General features: G+C 38.9%; 1 long non-coding RNA gene and 1 pseudogene across 1 annotated transcript; both read left to right on the forward strand.

The window, feature by feature from the left end:
• Positions 1-6,628: 6,628 nt before the first annotated feature.
• LOC107569170 (uncharacterized) overlaps positions 6,629-13,736 on the forward strand; it is a 9,228-nt pseudogene continuing 2,120 nt past the window's right edge.
• On the forward strand, positions 11,092-11,857 carry LOC107569171 (uncharacterized). The gene is made up of 2 exons (XR_001606872.1): positions 11,092-11,249; positions 11,456-11,857. It is a non-coding gene; the product is annotated as an uncharacterized lncRNA (long non-coding RNA).

The raw sequence follows: 13,736 nt of genomic DNA on the forward strand, positions 1-13,736 counted from the left end.
ATTAGGTATCATTTGCACCTTTTTACAAAGGTGTGTTTGAACTAAGAATCTGATGTTTCCCTCCGGTAGATCTGCTGAATATGCAAATGGTTCTATAACTTCATATTCTTATTTCTCTTCTCTTTACTGCGTTAAGCTTTTAACCCTTTCCTATACAAACTGTGTGTGTATGTGTATATTAGACCAGTTTATGTAGGATGTTAGACTAGTTTATGTAGTTAATAAAACCTTACTTGTATCACACGTGGTTCATTGTTTGCTCATAACTGGAGTCACTTAATCATGCAGATTTATGCTACAAGCTTTTGTAGAATTGTACAGTAAGGAAGTTATTTTCCTTAACCAGGAAATTAACGTTTTTAGAATTGACAAGATAAATATAAAATATTCATAATTATAACTAGTTATGATTAATTATTCATATTTCCCATGAGCTGATTCATTACACCAGCCTGCATAAAAGCACACCTCAGACACCCTCACTGTCCGGTCTCGTATACACGTAGAGGACTCCATGACTTTGCTACTGATTACCTTTGAATACTTCTTGCATTATTTACCTCCTGTGTTTTTCCTAGTGTCTCCTCGTCTCCTAGTTCCCGGATCGCTGAGGTGTGTGTGCTTCCCCCCCCCCCGTATACCTTCCAGCCTCAATCAAGCCAAAGATTCGGATTACTCCACTCTCCATATCCTTTGCACTCTCTCACGGACTTTTCCCTCACCATCACTTCCTCCGGACCCGACACCAGTACTCACTGTGACCCAATAAACTGTTTTGTACATACACTAACCTGTTGTGTCAGACCTCTTCCGTACCACTAAGAAACTTTTGTATTTTGGGCACAATACTATGATTAACGTCCAGGGTAAAGGGTATGCAGGTTGAGTTAATTGTGTCTAGTTCAGACGAAGAAGCCTGCTGAAAACGCACGTGGTTAGCATGCAGTCCTAGAAAATTTATAAATTTTATGTTTCTCAATTTTAATGTGTATCTTCTTTAAGAGTGTTAACAATCGCACAAGGTTCAATTTCATCCTGTCGCTGAGAGATAGTCTTTTGACATTTTCTTTTGTGAGAACTCTGAGTTTTGCTTGTTTACGCATTACTTTGAATTAAAAGGGTCCTATTATGCTTTTTCACTTTTTCAACTTTAGTTAGTCTGTAATGTTGCTGTTTGAGCATAAAAAAAGATCTGCATATTTACAAAGCTCAAAGTCCAATTCAAAAAGAGCTATTTTATTTAACAGAAATCACTTTTCAAAAACCACAAGCGACTCGTTTGGACTACAATGCATATTTTCCGGGATTTGTGATATCACAAATATCGAAATTGAAAAATTTTTCAAAATATTATTTTTCGTGTTTGTATTAAAAAGTGCCAGCTGTTAATTAATTTACTATAAGTGGACCATGAGTCATTCTTAAATTCTCCCAGAGTCGAACCTAGGCCCTTTCTAAAAGTTGTCAAGTGTAATACACAGAATATTGACATATTGACATCACACTTAACCTGTTGCCCCGTTACAAGTGCTAAAAGGGGTGGTTGATTGTTTTTTTTTTATAGGCTTGATTGTGTTCATGGGGTGCAGTCTAACATATGTTAATGCTTCGTTTGTCAAAAAACGCATAATTTTTCACATAATTTACCTTTATTCCACACCTCTCTTGTCCCTTCTCCTTGGAACGCGCTGATCATTTCCTGTTTTTATGAAGCCCCTCCCTCAGAAATAGGTGATGGGTTCTGATTGGTTAGCTAGCCCAGTGTGTTGTGATTGGCTAAACAGCCTCTAGCGCGTGTCTAAACGTCCCGCCCCTCAACATAGCGGCATGTGCTCCGGTTGTATTGTAAACAATGACGTCTTCTATATTGCTTATCAATTTGAGCTCGATTGAGATGCAGAGGATATTATTGAAGAGGATCGTGCAGAACCTGTGCAAGCACGGCTTTTAATGGTAGGCCTAAGATTTTTGTTTGTTGTTGTCTCATACTTTTAGCTACGCTGTTATTTGTAAATGCTACTGCTTCTGTTAGCTTTTAATATACGGTTTTATTCTGATTAAAGCTTTAATACAGTACGGCAACTGCACGCGCGTCCATGTATAACGCTTCTCATAGCTATAGTATGTGAAAATAAGTGTATTCACTGAGCTGATGATCTGAATGAGAGCGAGAGATGCAGAGCGTGTGCAGAGCGGGGCGAGGCCAGGAACAGGATGAGAACGCTGCTTTTGAACATTAATTTTGAAACGTGTGAATCCATTAGAATCGTTAGAAGACTGAATAATGATTCATATATGAATAGATTTTTACGTGCACCTCTAGTTTTCTCTTCCTCTTCTCTAAAGCAGTGCAGCATGGTCCCGCCCCCTTTGCTGCGTGTTCCCGGAGGCGGGGTTTATGTAAAATTCTGTGTTCTTGACGTAACGGACCCGGGAAGAAGCTCGTTGTAGTCCCTTACTAGTCTTTTTCGTCATTAAACTGCCAGAATTTTAAAAGACGATATCTCCGTTTGCATTGAACTTTCAGCTTCGTAACTTTGCAGATTGTTTATGATCAAACAGCAACATTACACACTAACATTACAAAAGTGAAATCGCAATCAACCACCCCTTTAATATTTTATTTCCCTATGTTCATTAGCAAATTAAAATGCAAATATTTAACAAATATTAGTATTTAACCAATTCAAGTTCTTTAACAGAACTTAAGCACATTGTACACAGTGCCAAACTATGATCAGAGAAATCTACTGGAACAATTGAGCTATTTTTGAAAACACTATAGCCCTATTGGCACGGGATTAGTGTTATCTGGGGACCTTGTGTGATTTTGAAATTACCCCCCACCTCTGAATTTCGTGTGGTGCATTCACACGGGATAAGTGAAGCCTGTGATTTTACTCGAATTTACTGACTTGTCTCCCGGATACCCAGATGTCAAGGCTTTGAGAGTCCCGTTCTATGGTCCAGATGGATTTTTAAAAATAGAAACTAATATAGTTTTGTGCGCTGTGTCATTTACATTTCACCAGGTTAAAATAATATCTCACGCTTTATGCTTGATTTATTTGTAACACATTAACCTCAAAACCTTTTCAGCTTTCTCTTTCTGCAAATTGTATGCTGTAGCAATATGAGGACAGCACCCAGAATACTATCAAACACTCCAACGCAGCTCCATTCTTCACGGAAGATGGATAAAAAGGCGCACAGCAAACAAAAACCTAAAAAAATGCTGGCCAAATCACAGAGATGCCGATTCGCACGGGACTAATATTATCACAGGACCTCGGTGTTCGGTGAAATATGGTAGGTCATTTGCGGGGGAATTTTTACTTTACAAATTACAGACATGGCCGATTCGCACGGGATTAAGATCACAGACAACCTCCGCAATTATTACAAATGACTGGAGGTCACCAGGTAATACTAATCCCGTGCGAATAGGGCTTATGATGATGTTTGAAAATGTGAAATCTAATCATGCCAGCAACAACAAATTGTCACGAGCATGTGTCCATGTATATTGTTATTAGAATTAAAATGTCTCCATACATCACATAACACATTAGATTGCATAATTTGTATCAATTTTCTGTGTGAATCCATATGTGGCTCAACATGATTACACAATTAAAATCTCCTCCCAAAACCAAAAGCTCCCCATTACACACTTTACTAATGCAGTATTTAATGGTTTATAATTAATTAAATAATTTTTCCTCTTCAGATGTGTTTTGAAAACATATTAACTCGTTATAGCTTTGAATTGCACTCTCCATGTGTGTGATTCAGTATCACAAAGCTTATTTCATTCCTTTCAACACTTTGGTCAGATCAAATTGAACATTTTGTCTGCTGACGCAACTCTTTGTTGATGACTAGAATTCAGCTCAATAGTAGTTCTAGCAAATTCTCCATCTTCATTTTGCGCAGTGTTATCATTTACACCATTACTCTGTTTAATGTAATGAGCAATGTTTTTTTTTTCCAGAGTGATAAACTTAAGGATAATCGGCACTCAAAATGATGTTGAAAAGGCTTTCCTTTCAATACGGGTAAACAAGAGCTGTGGGCCTGATAATATCTGTGGATGTTTGCTTAAAGCATGTGTAAAAGACTGAGTCCTGTTTTTACTTATATTTTTAATAAGTCTTTACAGGTACAGCATGTACCTAAGGTGTGGAAAGATGCTGTGGTAGTCCCGGTTCCCAAGTCCAGTAGTCCCAATACTCTTAATAATTTTAGACCAGTTGCTCTTACATCAATTTTAACTAAAACCTTTGAAAAACTAGTAAGGGAAGAAATTTTAAGGAAGACTGAACATACACTTGACCCTATTCAATTTGCTTATAGGTCACATAGAGGAGTAGAGGATGCTACAGTTACGTTGTTGAACTTACTTGCTAAACACTTGGAGGGTAATGGGTCTCATGCTAGACTTTTATTTGTTGATTTTTCATTTGCTTTTAACACGATACAACCCCATGTTCTAATTAATAGGCTTTTTAGAACAGTTTACATTGAGTAACAATATTGTGGGCTGGATTCTTGATATTTTTAACGAATAGGACACAAAGATGTAAGGGTGAATGGAACGCTGTCTGACCAAGTTTGTTCCTCTACGGCAGGGGTGGGGAACCTTTTCTCTATCAAGGGCCATTTACATTTTAAATTTAAATTATTGAACATATATATCACTAACCTCTCTAATGCGATGGTTGGAACTGCTTCTCTTTGGCAAGGCGTCTGATGTCAGATGGCAGTGATGACGAAGCTACTCGCAGCTGGTTTTCCAAGTTTGGGTCAGTCAGTCTTGAGCGGAATCGAGTTTTTGCAAGAGTCAGTTTTGAAAAGAACTGCTCACAGCAGTAGGTCGTCCCAAACAGAGATGCAAACTTCAGTGCATGCCTCCTCAGAATGGGAAAATCCTCAGAAGGTACATACATTTTATAGAACTCAAACAGAGGGAGGTTGTTGTACTTTGCTTTGAGCTCGTCATTGCTTTGCAGCTCAATTATTTAGTGTTGTAGGCTGTCAGGCACTTCAGATGGTTCCACATTAAACGGCATAGCAAATATCTTTAGTTCATTTTGTTTACTTTTCATGTCCTGAAACCTCTCGCCAAATGCCGGAAGCAGTTTTGCACACTCACCAGTATACTCAGCTGTCATAGCAGGCTTTTGGTCTTGTAGAGTAGGAAAATGCACAGTGTTACCCTTTTCCAGTTGCAATTGCCACAGCTTTAATTTCGCCTCAGATGACTTCACGTTTGAAAGCAGAGCTGAGAAGCTGGTTCGGACCTTGGAGCTTGACGTTCAGCTCTGACAGGTGCTTGGTTATGTCCACCATAAAGGCCAAATCACACAGCCACTTGTCATCACTGAGTTCCACAACAGGTTTTCCCTTAATCTCCATGAATTGTTTCACTTCTTCCCTCAAATTGTAAAACCGTGCGAGCATATCAGCACGACTCAGTCATCGCACCTCACAATGGTAAACCAGATCTCCATACTCGGACTCAAGATCACTCAGTAACTCTTTGAACTGGCGGCTGTTTAGCCCTCTGCTTCTACATTACACTGTGGAGCTTCAGGGAATGTGCACATAGACTCTCTTGATGTATGATACAGTGGCATACAACTAAATCACTTGGATCAAGACTGAGACAACTCATTGTCATGGCTTGCAAAGACAGCAATTCCTCAGTCGTTTCAAACTCGGCAGTAATTCCACGCACAAAGATGGCTAGTTGGGCGGTATTTGTTATGTCTGTTGTTTCATCGCAGGCCAGAGAGAAAAACTGGAATTTTTTTGCGGTGTCATTCAGTGTTGTTTCAATGTCTTGCGCCATATCAGTAATTCGTTCTGCGACAGTTCTTCGAGATAAACTGACACTTTGGAAGAGTTTTACTTTGTCTGGCGCTAGCAGCTCCGCAGCGGCAACAAGACACTCTCACAAACTCTCCTTCTGAATGAGGTCTCAGTTTCTTAGCTTAGAAAACTGCTTGTTGGGCACCCAAACTCCGCCGAAGAGTGTCAACTTTATCCAAGCGCATTTGTCCTCGCAACTCATTCAGTTTAGCATGCTTCGAGCTGTAATGACGCTCAAGATTGGCCTTTTTCATCACTGCAAGTGCATCCCCACAAACTAGGCAGACTGGCTTGCCTTTGACTTCAACAAAAAAAAATTATTGAAAAGCGCGACATTCTGCATCTACTTTTCTTTACTTGCCTGTTGTATGGGGGTAGAATCGTTGCATAATTCCAAATTAATACATTATGATCCACAAATAAATGTAAAGAGATTAACAAAAATAAAATGTATTGATAAATAAATAGAATGAGATCCACAAATAAATCTTAGAGTTTCACAAACAAGAATTAAATTCACACAAAAAATAAAATGAGATTCGCAAATAAAAAACATATTCACAGATATATTTTTATGTCACAAACACAACTTTGCCTGGCATTCATTTGTGAATCGCGTCCTGTGCATTTGTGAATCGCGTCCTGTGCATTTGTAGATCGCTGCATGCTTATTTGTGGATTTTGAGACATTTCAAGCGTCAAGAGGCAAACCAATCCACAAATGGATGGACTCCACCCCCTTCTACTTAAGCCAATCAGATACCGGTCACGTGGCGCCGACCAATCGTAGCGTGTTCTCGCTCCAACCAATCACGTTTTGCCTTACAATCAGTGTGGGACCAGGCACCAAACACGCTATTCTGGCTAATTAACCGCTTCAAAATGGACGATCAGGACAGTTTAAGACAGGTAAGTGGTGCTCATCAGCATTATTGTAATAATATCTAAAATAAAACAAGTAATGTTCTATGTAATTTAATCACTGTTTCCTGTATCACTACTGAGTCCCTGAGTGTGTTTATAGAAAACTGGTATTCTATAAAGTATATTGCTAAATATGTAATGTACACATAACTATCAGATGTGATTATATGGCCACAGAATTAAACAAGCAGCATGTAATGTCATGATCTATCATGCTACAGTTTAAAATATTGTTGGAATGATATCTCTTCTTTCACTGTTTGATTCTGAACACATTTTATTGCATTGACCAAATATCCTGTGTTTGTGGTATTGCATTATAGGACACAGTGAGGCAACAAGTTCTCCAAAGACTACTTTCCAGAGTGACTTATGCTCTGGAACACCCGCCTCTGGACATTGAATACTTGCAGTTTGTTTGCCGTCAAGAAGTGACTTTGATTACTGCTTTGTCAGCAAACATTGGGATTTCACAGGACTTGGTCAGAGGTTTGATGGACTTGGATTCTCTTATTCAGCAGCACAAGGAAGGCCAGCAGGTGGCAACTGTAGTAGAGATTGAAAAACCAGATGGATGTGGACGTCCAAGAATCCATATATCGGAAGACAGACTAATCCATTTTCTGAAGCTTGGATTACCACAGGAAACTATCAGAAAAATTTTAGGTGTCTCTCGTGCAACTCTCCATCGACGAATGAGAGAATGTAATTTGTCAGTCACATCCCTCTACAGTAGCTGCACAGATGAAGAACTTGATTCTTTAGTGTCTGAAATCAAGAGCACTATGCCAAACATAGGGTACAGGGTTGTCAGAGGAGCCCTCATTGCCAAAGGACACCGAGTACAGTGGGACAGAATTCGTGCATCTATGCATCGTATTGATGGTATCGGCATTCTCTCACGGATGTCCCAGCTTGGTTGTGTTGCTCGGCGAACTTACTCTGTACCATACCCCAAGTATCTTGTACATATAGATACAAACCATAAGCTCATAAGGTAAATTAAGTTTTTCAGAATTTGTCAAATGTTATGTATGTGCAATTATAATTTACAGTTAGTTACCAAAATATGTAACAGTTTTGTGGGTTATACAGTTGTCTATGCATTTTAGGTTTAAAGGGAAATCTAATATGATGACAAATGTTTCTGTCATTTTGTTATCCTTTTGTCATGCAACATGCCATTGCTTTGATATTTTCTCCTAGATACAACATGGTTATCTTTGGGGGTGTGGATGGATATTCAAGAAAGGTACATTTAAACCTGCTTTTAAGTGGAAACCAGTCACTTTATTAAAAAAAAAGTCTTGGCATGCTTTTGTTCTTTTATTATTATAATTTTTTTTCAAAGTAGTGTTTGTCAGAATGAGTGCTATTTATTTTTCAGATCATGTATTTGCGCATCGCAGACAATAACCGCTCTGAAACAACCCTTCGATTTTTCAAAGAGGCAGTGGAAGAGTTTGGCTTTCCCTTAAGGTAATGTTTTATTATCCACAAATTTAACAGACTTATAATTATATATATATTTTTCTTTTATGCTCTACAGTTTTGCCCTTCATCCAATTAGTATCGATTTTATTGTTATGCCAAAAAACAAATAATATATTTAAATATTTTTTTAATGATTCCTTGATTTACTTTATTTGATGGTATCATAACTTGTATGGTTTAATTTTCTCTTTTATTTTTTGTTAATTTTCATAAAGAGTACGTGGAGATCATGTTCGAATGTGCGTCACCACAGTCTACTACGACATCTTACATCGTCTTGAGGACTGTGGACTTCTTGATCTTAGCAACTTCACCCACCTCTTCTGCTGTCATTATGTTTTTTTTTACCTCGCATACAAGCCAGCCTTGAGGACAGAGAGCAGCTTAACCCCAAATCAACTATGGGAGACTGGCCAGTATCAGAATCCAATAAGTAACCCTGAGGTAATAATTTTTTCTTACTGTGCATTCCTGGGTTTGATCTGGTGATCTTTTTTTGTGGTTTTTTTTTTTGCCCTATTGTACAGAGGGATACCCTACAATTTTCAGCGTCTGTTACTGATTTTCTATGGTAGGAATGTTTAAAACTGGTACCCAATCCTGCTCCTGGAGATCTACCTACTGCAAAGTTCCAACCCTAATGAAGCGCACCTGAACAAACTCATTCAGGAATATGGTAATTACAGACAGGTTTGTTGGAACTGTGAACCCTACAGCAAGGTGGATCTCCAGGAATAACATTGGGTACCCTTGATTTAAAATTACCAGCATGAAATTTACAAATTACTTTTTGTTTACCTTTAGGTGCAGTATTCAGACTCTGCTGCAGTTGGACAAGAGAGTGGAGATGCTGAAGGCACTCACTTTGGGGTCAATGTGCCTGAAATTCAGAGGCCGCAACCCGCAAGAGAGCAAATTGAGCAGCTTTTGTCACAGATTGACCCATTCAGTGTAGACACTATCACTGATTATAATCAACAGGTTCTACTGTTTTCTGTCGCGGCACTTCGCACCTCTCGCGTCCAGTCTAGACAAGGTGTAAGCGTCATAACTCCAGAGACGGATTAACGCACGGGCCTACTGGGCACGTACTCGGGGAACTAGGCCAGGGGGGGACCCAGCCGAAATACCGCTCCTCCCGGAACGCGGTTTCAGCCGTGCCCCCTCAGATTTTTGAGCCAAGTGGATTTTGAATGCAGCTTCCCAAAGACAAAAAAAAGAAATAGCCAAATAATAGTTTTTATATTTAATATACGATCACACCAGTGTGATTAGAACATTCAGTGCTGCACGTCTGCTAAATTCAAATCTGCGTTTGCTGGATGGCGCTGAGCCAGAGACAGACGCGTTTTTACAGTTATGTGCATTATAACCAATCACACACGATTCTGTTGTGCTTATGAATGAAATTATCAATCAGAGGCGTTCAGATGAGTCTTTGCTGAAACGCGCACGCTCGCTGCTCTCTGGCGAATTCTCTCATCATAAACAACAAAGTACAGATGTGCATACAATGTAAGAGATTCATTTCACAGTGTAAACAGCTTCAGTGATCATAATTCGAGTTTTTGAGAGTGCTTGAACTCTAGCTAGACTGAAGTCAATGATAATGTTCTTTGCTCTCTTTCTGTACAATGAAATGGTTATAATTAGTTACTTACAATGTTTTGACTAATTCACGTTAAATATAAAGTCAGTCCTGTTAAAAACGATTTTATGACATGGTTAATTTGTGGTTACCATAGTTAAGTATATTTTTTTTAACTTGTAAAACCATGGTTCATTTTTAAGGGTAAATGTTAAGCTTAACTGTCAAAAACGTATGTAAATGAAGTTTAAGCAAACAGCACAAAAAGGCTAATGGTGTAAAAACGTCTGCCACAAACAATTCAGCATTGACTGCGCTGACCTTCTTCCAAGAGTCTGTGGAAAGATATGGCTTCCCTCTTAGGTAAGTTGTGGTATGGAGTAATAAAGATAAAATTACACACGTTTGTTTTCAGCCAAAAATAAAAACTGTCATTATTTACTCACACTCATGTCGTTTCAAACATGTAAGACCTTTGCTCATCTTCGGAACACAAATTAAAATATTGTTGATGAAATCTGAAAGCTCTCTGACCCTTCACAGACAGCAAGGGTCCTACCACAGTCAAGGCACAAAAACATAGTAAGGACATCGTTAAAATAGTCCATGGACCATTTTAACAATGTCCTTACTACATTTCTGTGCCTTAGCCGTAGTAGTACCCTTGCTGTTTTTGGGTTACGAGTCCGACTCTCTAACCGTTAGGCCACGACTTCCCCAAGGGAAGGGATACTTCAGCCAAAAATGAAAATGGTCATAATTTACTCGCCCTCATGTCATTCCAAATCTTTTTAGTTCCTTAATGAATCCAGAAAAAAATTATCAGAGATTCCAAGAAAATATTAAGCAGCACAACCATTTCCAACACTGATAATAACAGAGTATCAAATCAGCATATTATACTGATTTCTGAAGGATCATGTGACACTGAAGACTGGAGTAATGATGCTGAAAATTCAGCTTTGATCACAGAAATAAATTATATTTTAAAGTATAAATAAGTATAATAAAAAACATTATTTTAAATAATAATATTTCACAATATGAGAATTTTATAAAAATTATTTTTTGTAGCCTCCACTTAATTTTTATTAATGTTCTTCACCAGGAACATTATATTATGCTTTATAAATGAGCATTATGTTAAGTATTAAAACATTGTCTTGACCAACTTTATGGTCATTACGCAGACCAAACACGTCTCTTCTGTTGCCACTACACATTCCTACCAAGGCTACAAGATGATCTAAATCTTTTCCGAGATGGGTGGGATAATCACCCTTTGAGAACAGAACACAACATGTCTCCAAACCAGCTCTGGGAATTGGGTCAAATTCATTATCCAGTTGATGATCCCCAAGATGAAGAGGTATTATTGTTCATGCAAATTTACAGACATGTTTACATTTTTTTGTTTGAAATATTACAGGGGTTGTGAGAATTAACATTTTCCTTCACTTACATTTAAACACTTAATTAGCATTGTAGTACTCATATAAATGTAGTATTTTTAACTATTACAGGAACTGAGATTGTATACCATTTATACAGAAATGTTGTTCTTTGTTTACCTAGGAACTGAACATTGCTGATATTGATTGGGAAAGCAGTGGATTGCCTCCTGATGAAAGTGTTGGTGTTAATGTTCCTACTGTAGAATGTCCACTTACACCAGAGCAACTTGCAGCACTGAAGGACACAGTGGATCCAAGATCACCATCCCAATCCCACGGGACAGACATTTATACGGCTGCAGTGCAGTTTTGCCAGTCACTTGAGTAATGGCACATTAAGTAGACACATGAAGTGCTGGAACTGAATGTAAATTTATTTGATGGAAAATAATATTTTTTTTCCCAGAACCGTTTCATTAAGTACATTGGCACTATGGAGAGCTAAATTGCTCTGTTGAAAACTATTGCATAGTGGTTTCCCCTTCTCAAAAATAAAACCGCAATTCTACATGAACGTGTGGGTGTAGATGAACTGCATCAAAATTGACCAACAAGTCCATGAAGTGCTGGAACTGAATGTAAATTTATTTGATGGAAAATAAATGTTTTTCTTTTTTTTCAAGAACTGTTTAATTAAGTACATTGGCACTATGGAGAGCTAAATTGCTCTGTTGAAAACTATTGCATAGTGGTTTCCCCTTCTCAAAAATAAAACCGCAATTCTACATGAACGTGTGGGTGTAGATGAACTGCATCAAAATTGACCAAAAAGTTAATTTTTGGTCAAACTTAATTTATAGACATGGTGTCTGTATTATTGTATTCAATTTCACATAACTATACAAGCCCAAAACCAAACTCAGACGTGCCAGTGCACTTAAGGAGCCCGCCCTTAAAATGGCTGAAACCCATGTAATGACTCGGTAATCGTAGCATGTTGAAGCAAGTGGAGGACTTCGGCATGTCAGCAGTAACAACTTCCACTACCATCTTTCTATCTGGCACTTCCCACCCCAGCCAAAATTTCACCAACTCCTTAAGGTCAGAGCTGGATGCTAGATAAAGCCAAAAAAATAATAATTATATTTCAATCAAGGGCAGTTCAAAGAAGAAGAAGAAGAAAAAAAAAAGTTTCCCATTTGAGAAATAGAGTAGTGGAAGTATGATGACAAAACACCACCCTCTGGTTCCCACAAGATTTTCCTATGGGCTTTTATGATGAGTTTCTTCAATTTATGAGTAAAATAAATTCTGTATTAAACAGAACTCGACAATCCTTTGTTTTGTTCTGCAGTGTAAACACATCCCAGACATTAAAAGTGTTAGCGTGCATGCGGGGAGATGAAGCGAGGACTCAATCGCTGGAGAATTGGGATTTTATTTTAGTAAAAAATGAAACAAAAACAAACTCAAACCACCCCGAAGGGGAAAAACAGACAGGCAGGCCTAAAGCTGCACACATGCAGACACGAAACACACACAATGAGAAATGACGGATCAGCACAGGATGACAGACACAAGGAAAATAAATAGGAAACCAAACGAGGAGGCTAACGAGGGAGACACAGGTGGAGCAACTTAAACAATAACGAGGTAACAAGATGGGAGGGGCCAGACAATAGACAGGAGAGAGCACATGGCAACAGACAAACAACACAAGCCATGTGCTCCCAGAACACAGTCATCTGGTGGCCCTCCTGGGCACACCCGCTGAAGACTGTGACAGAATCCCCCCCCCTTAAGGAGCGGATTCCAGACGCTCCACCAAGAGCAATCCCGGAGGGAGGCGGAATGGAGGTGGATCAGGGGGAGGGATGGTGGGCCAGGCCCGTGTAGTGGAAGAGACCCTGGGGATAGAGGTAAACCAGGGTGCCAGGGTGCGGCCGGCAGGGCAGGAGGCCAGGGCGGGGCCGGCAGCCCGCCAGGTAGCAAGAGCGGAGCCTGCCTCAAGAAGGGAGCCGGCACGGCAAGCCGCTGGGGTACAGCTGACAGAGAGCGGAAATTAAAAATCACTGAATTGACTGGAAATATGTTGTACGCTTTCAAAAAAACAATTATTTTCCTCACCTGTCACCTGTGCAAAAACTTGCGTGAATCTCTATCACATCAAGAGGCATTTCATTTTGACAGATGGGGCAAGTTGCCTAGAGGAAACAAACAAAAACAATATAATATAACTTTTCTTTCATGTTGTTTCAACCATGTATGAGTTTCTTTACCATGGATGGGACAACAAGATATTCTGAAGACTGATCATTAGATGTGAAAAAAAATCTTCCAATTATTTACTGAATTATTTTTTGTGTTTTAAAGTTATACAGGTTATGAATGACACATGAAAGACTAAAAGACAGAATTTTCCCTTTAACCTGCATATGCAAGAAACAAAAACACAGAGAAAT

This window comes from Sinocyclocheilus grahami, unplaced genomic scaffold, assembly GCF_001515645.1.
Source record: "Sinocyclocheilus grahami isolate Dianchi unplaced genomic scaffold, SAMN03320097.WGS_v1.1 scaffold1320.1, whole genome shotgun sequence".
Taxonomy (NCBI): domain Eukaryota; kingdom Metazoa; phylum Chordata; class Actinopteri; order Cypriniformes; family Cyprinidae; genus Sinocyclocheilus; species Sinocyclocheilus grahami.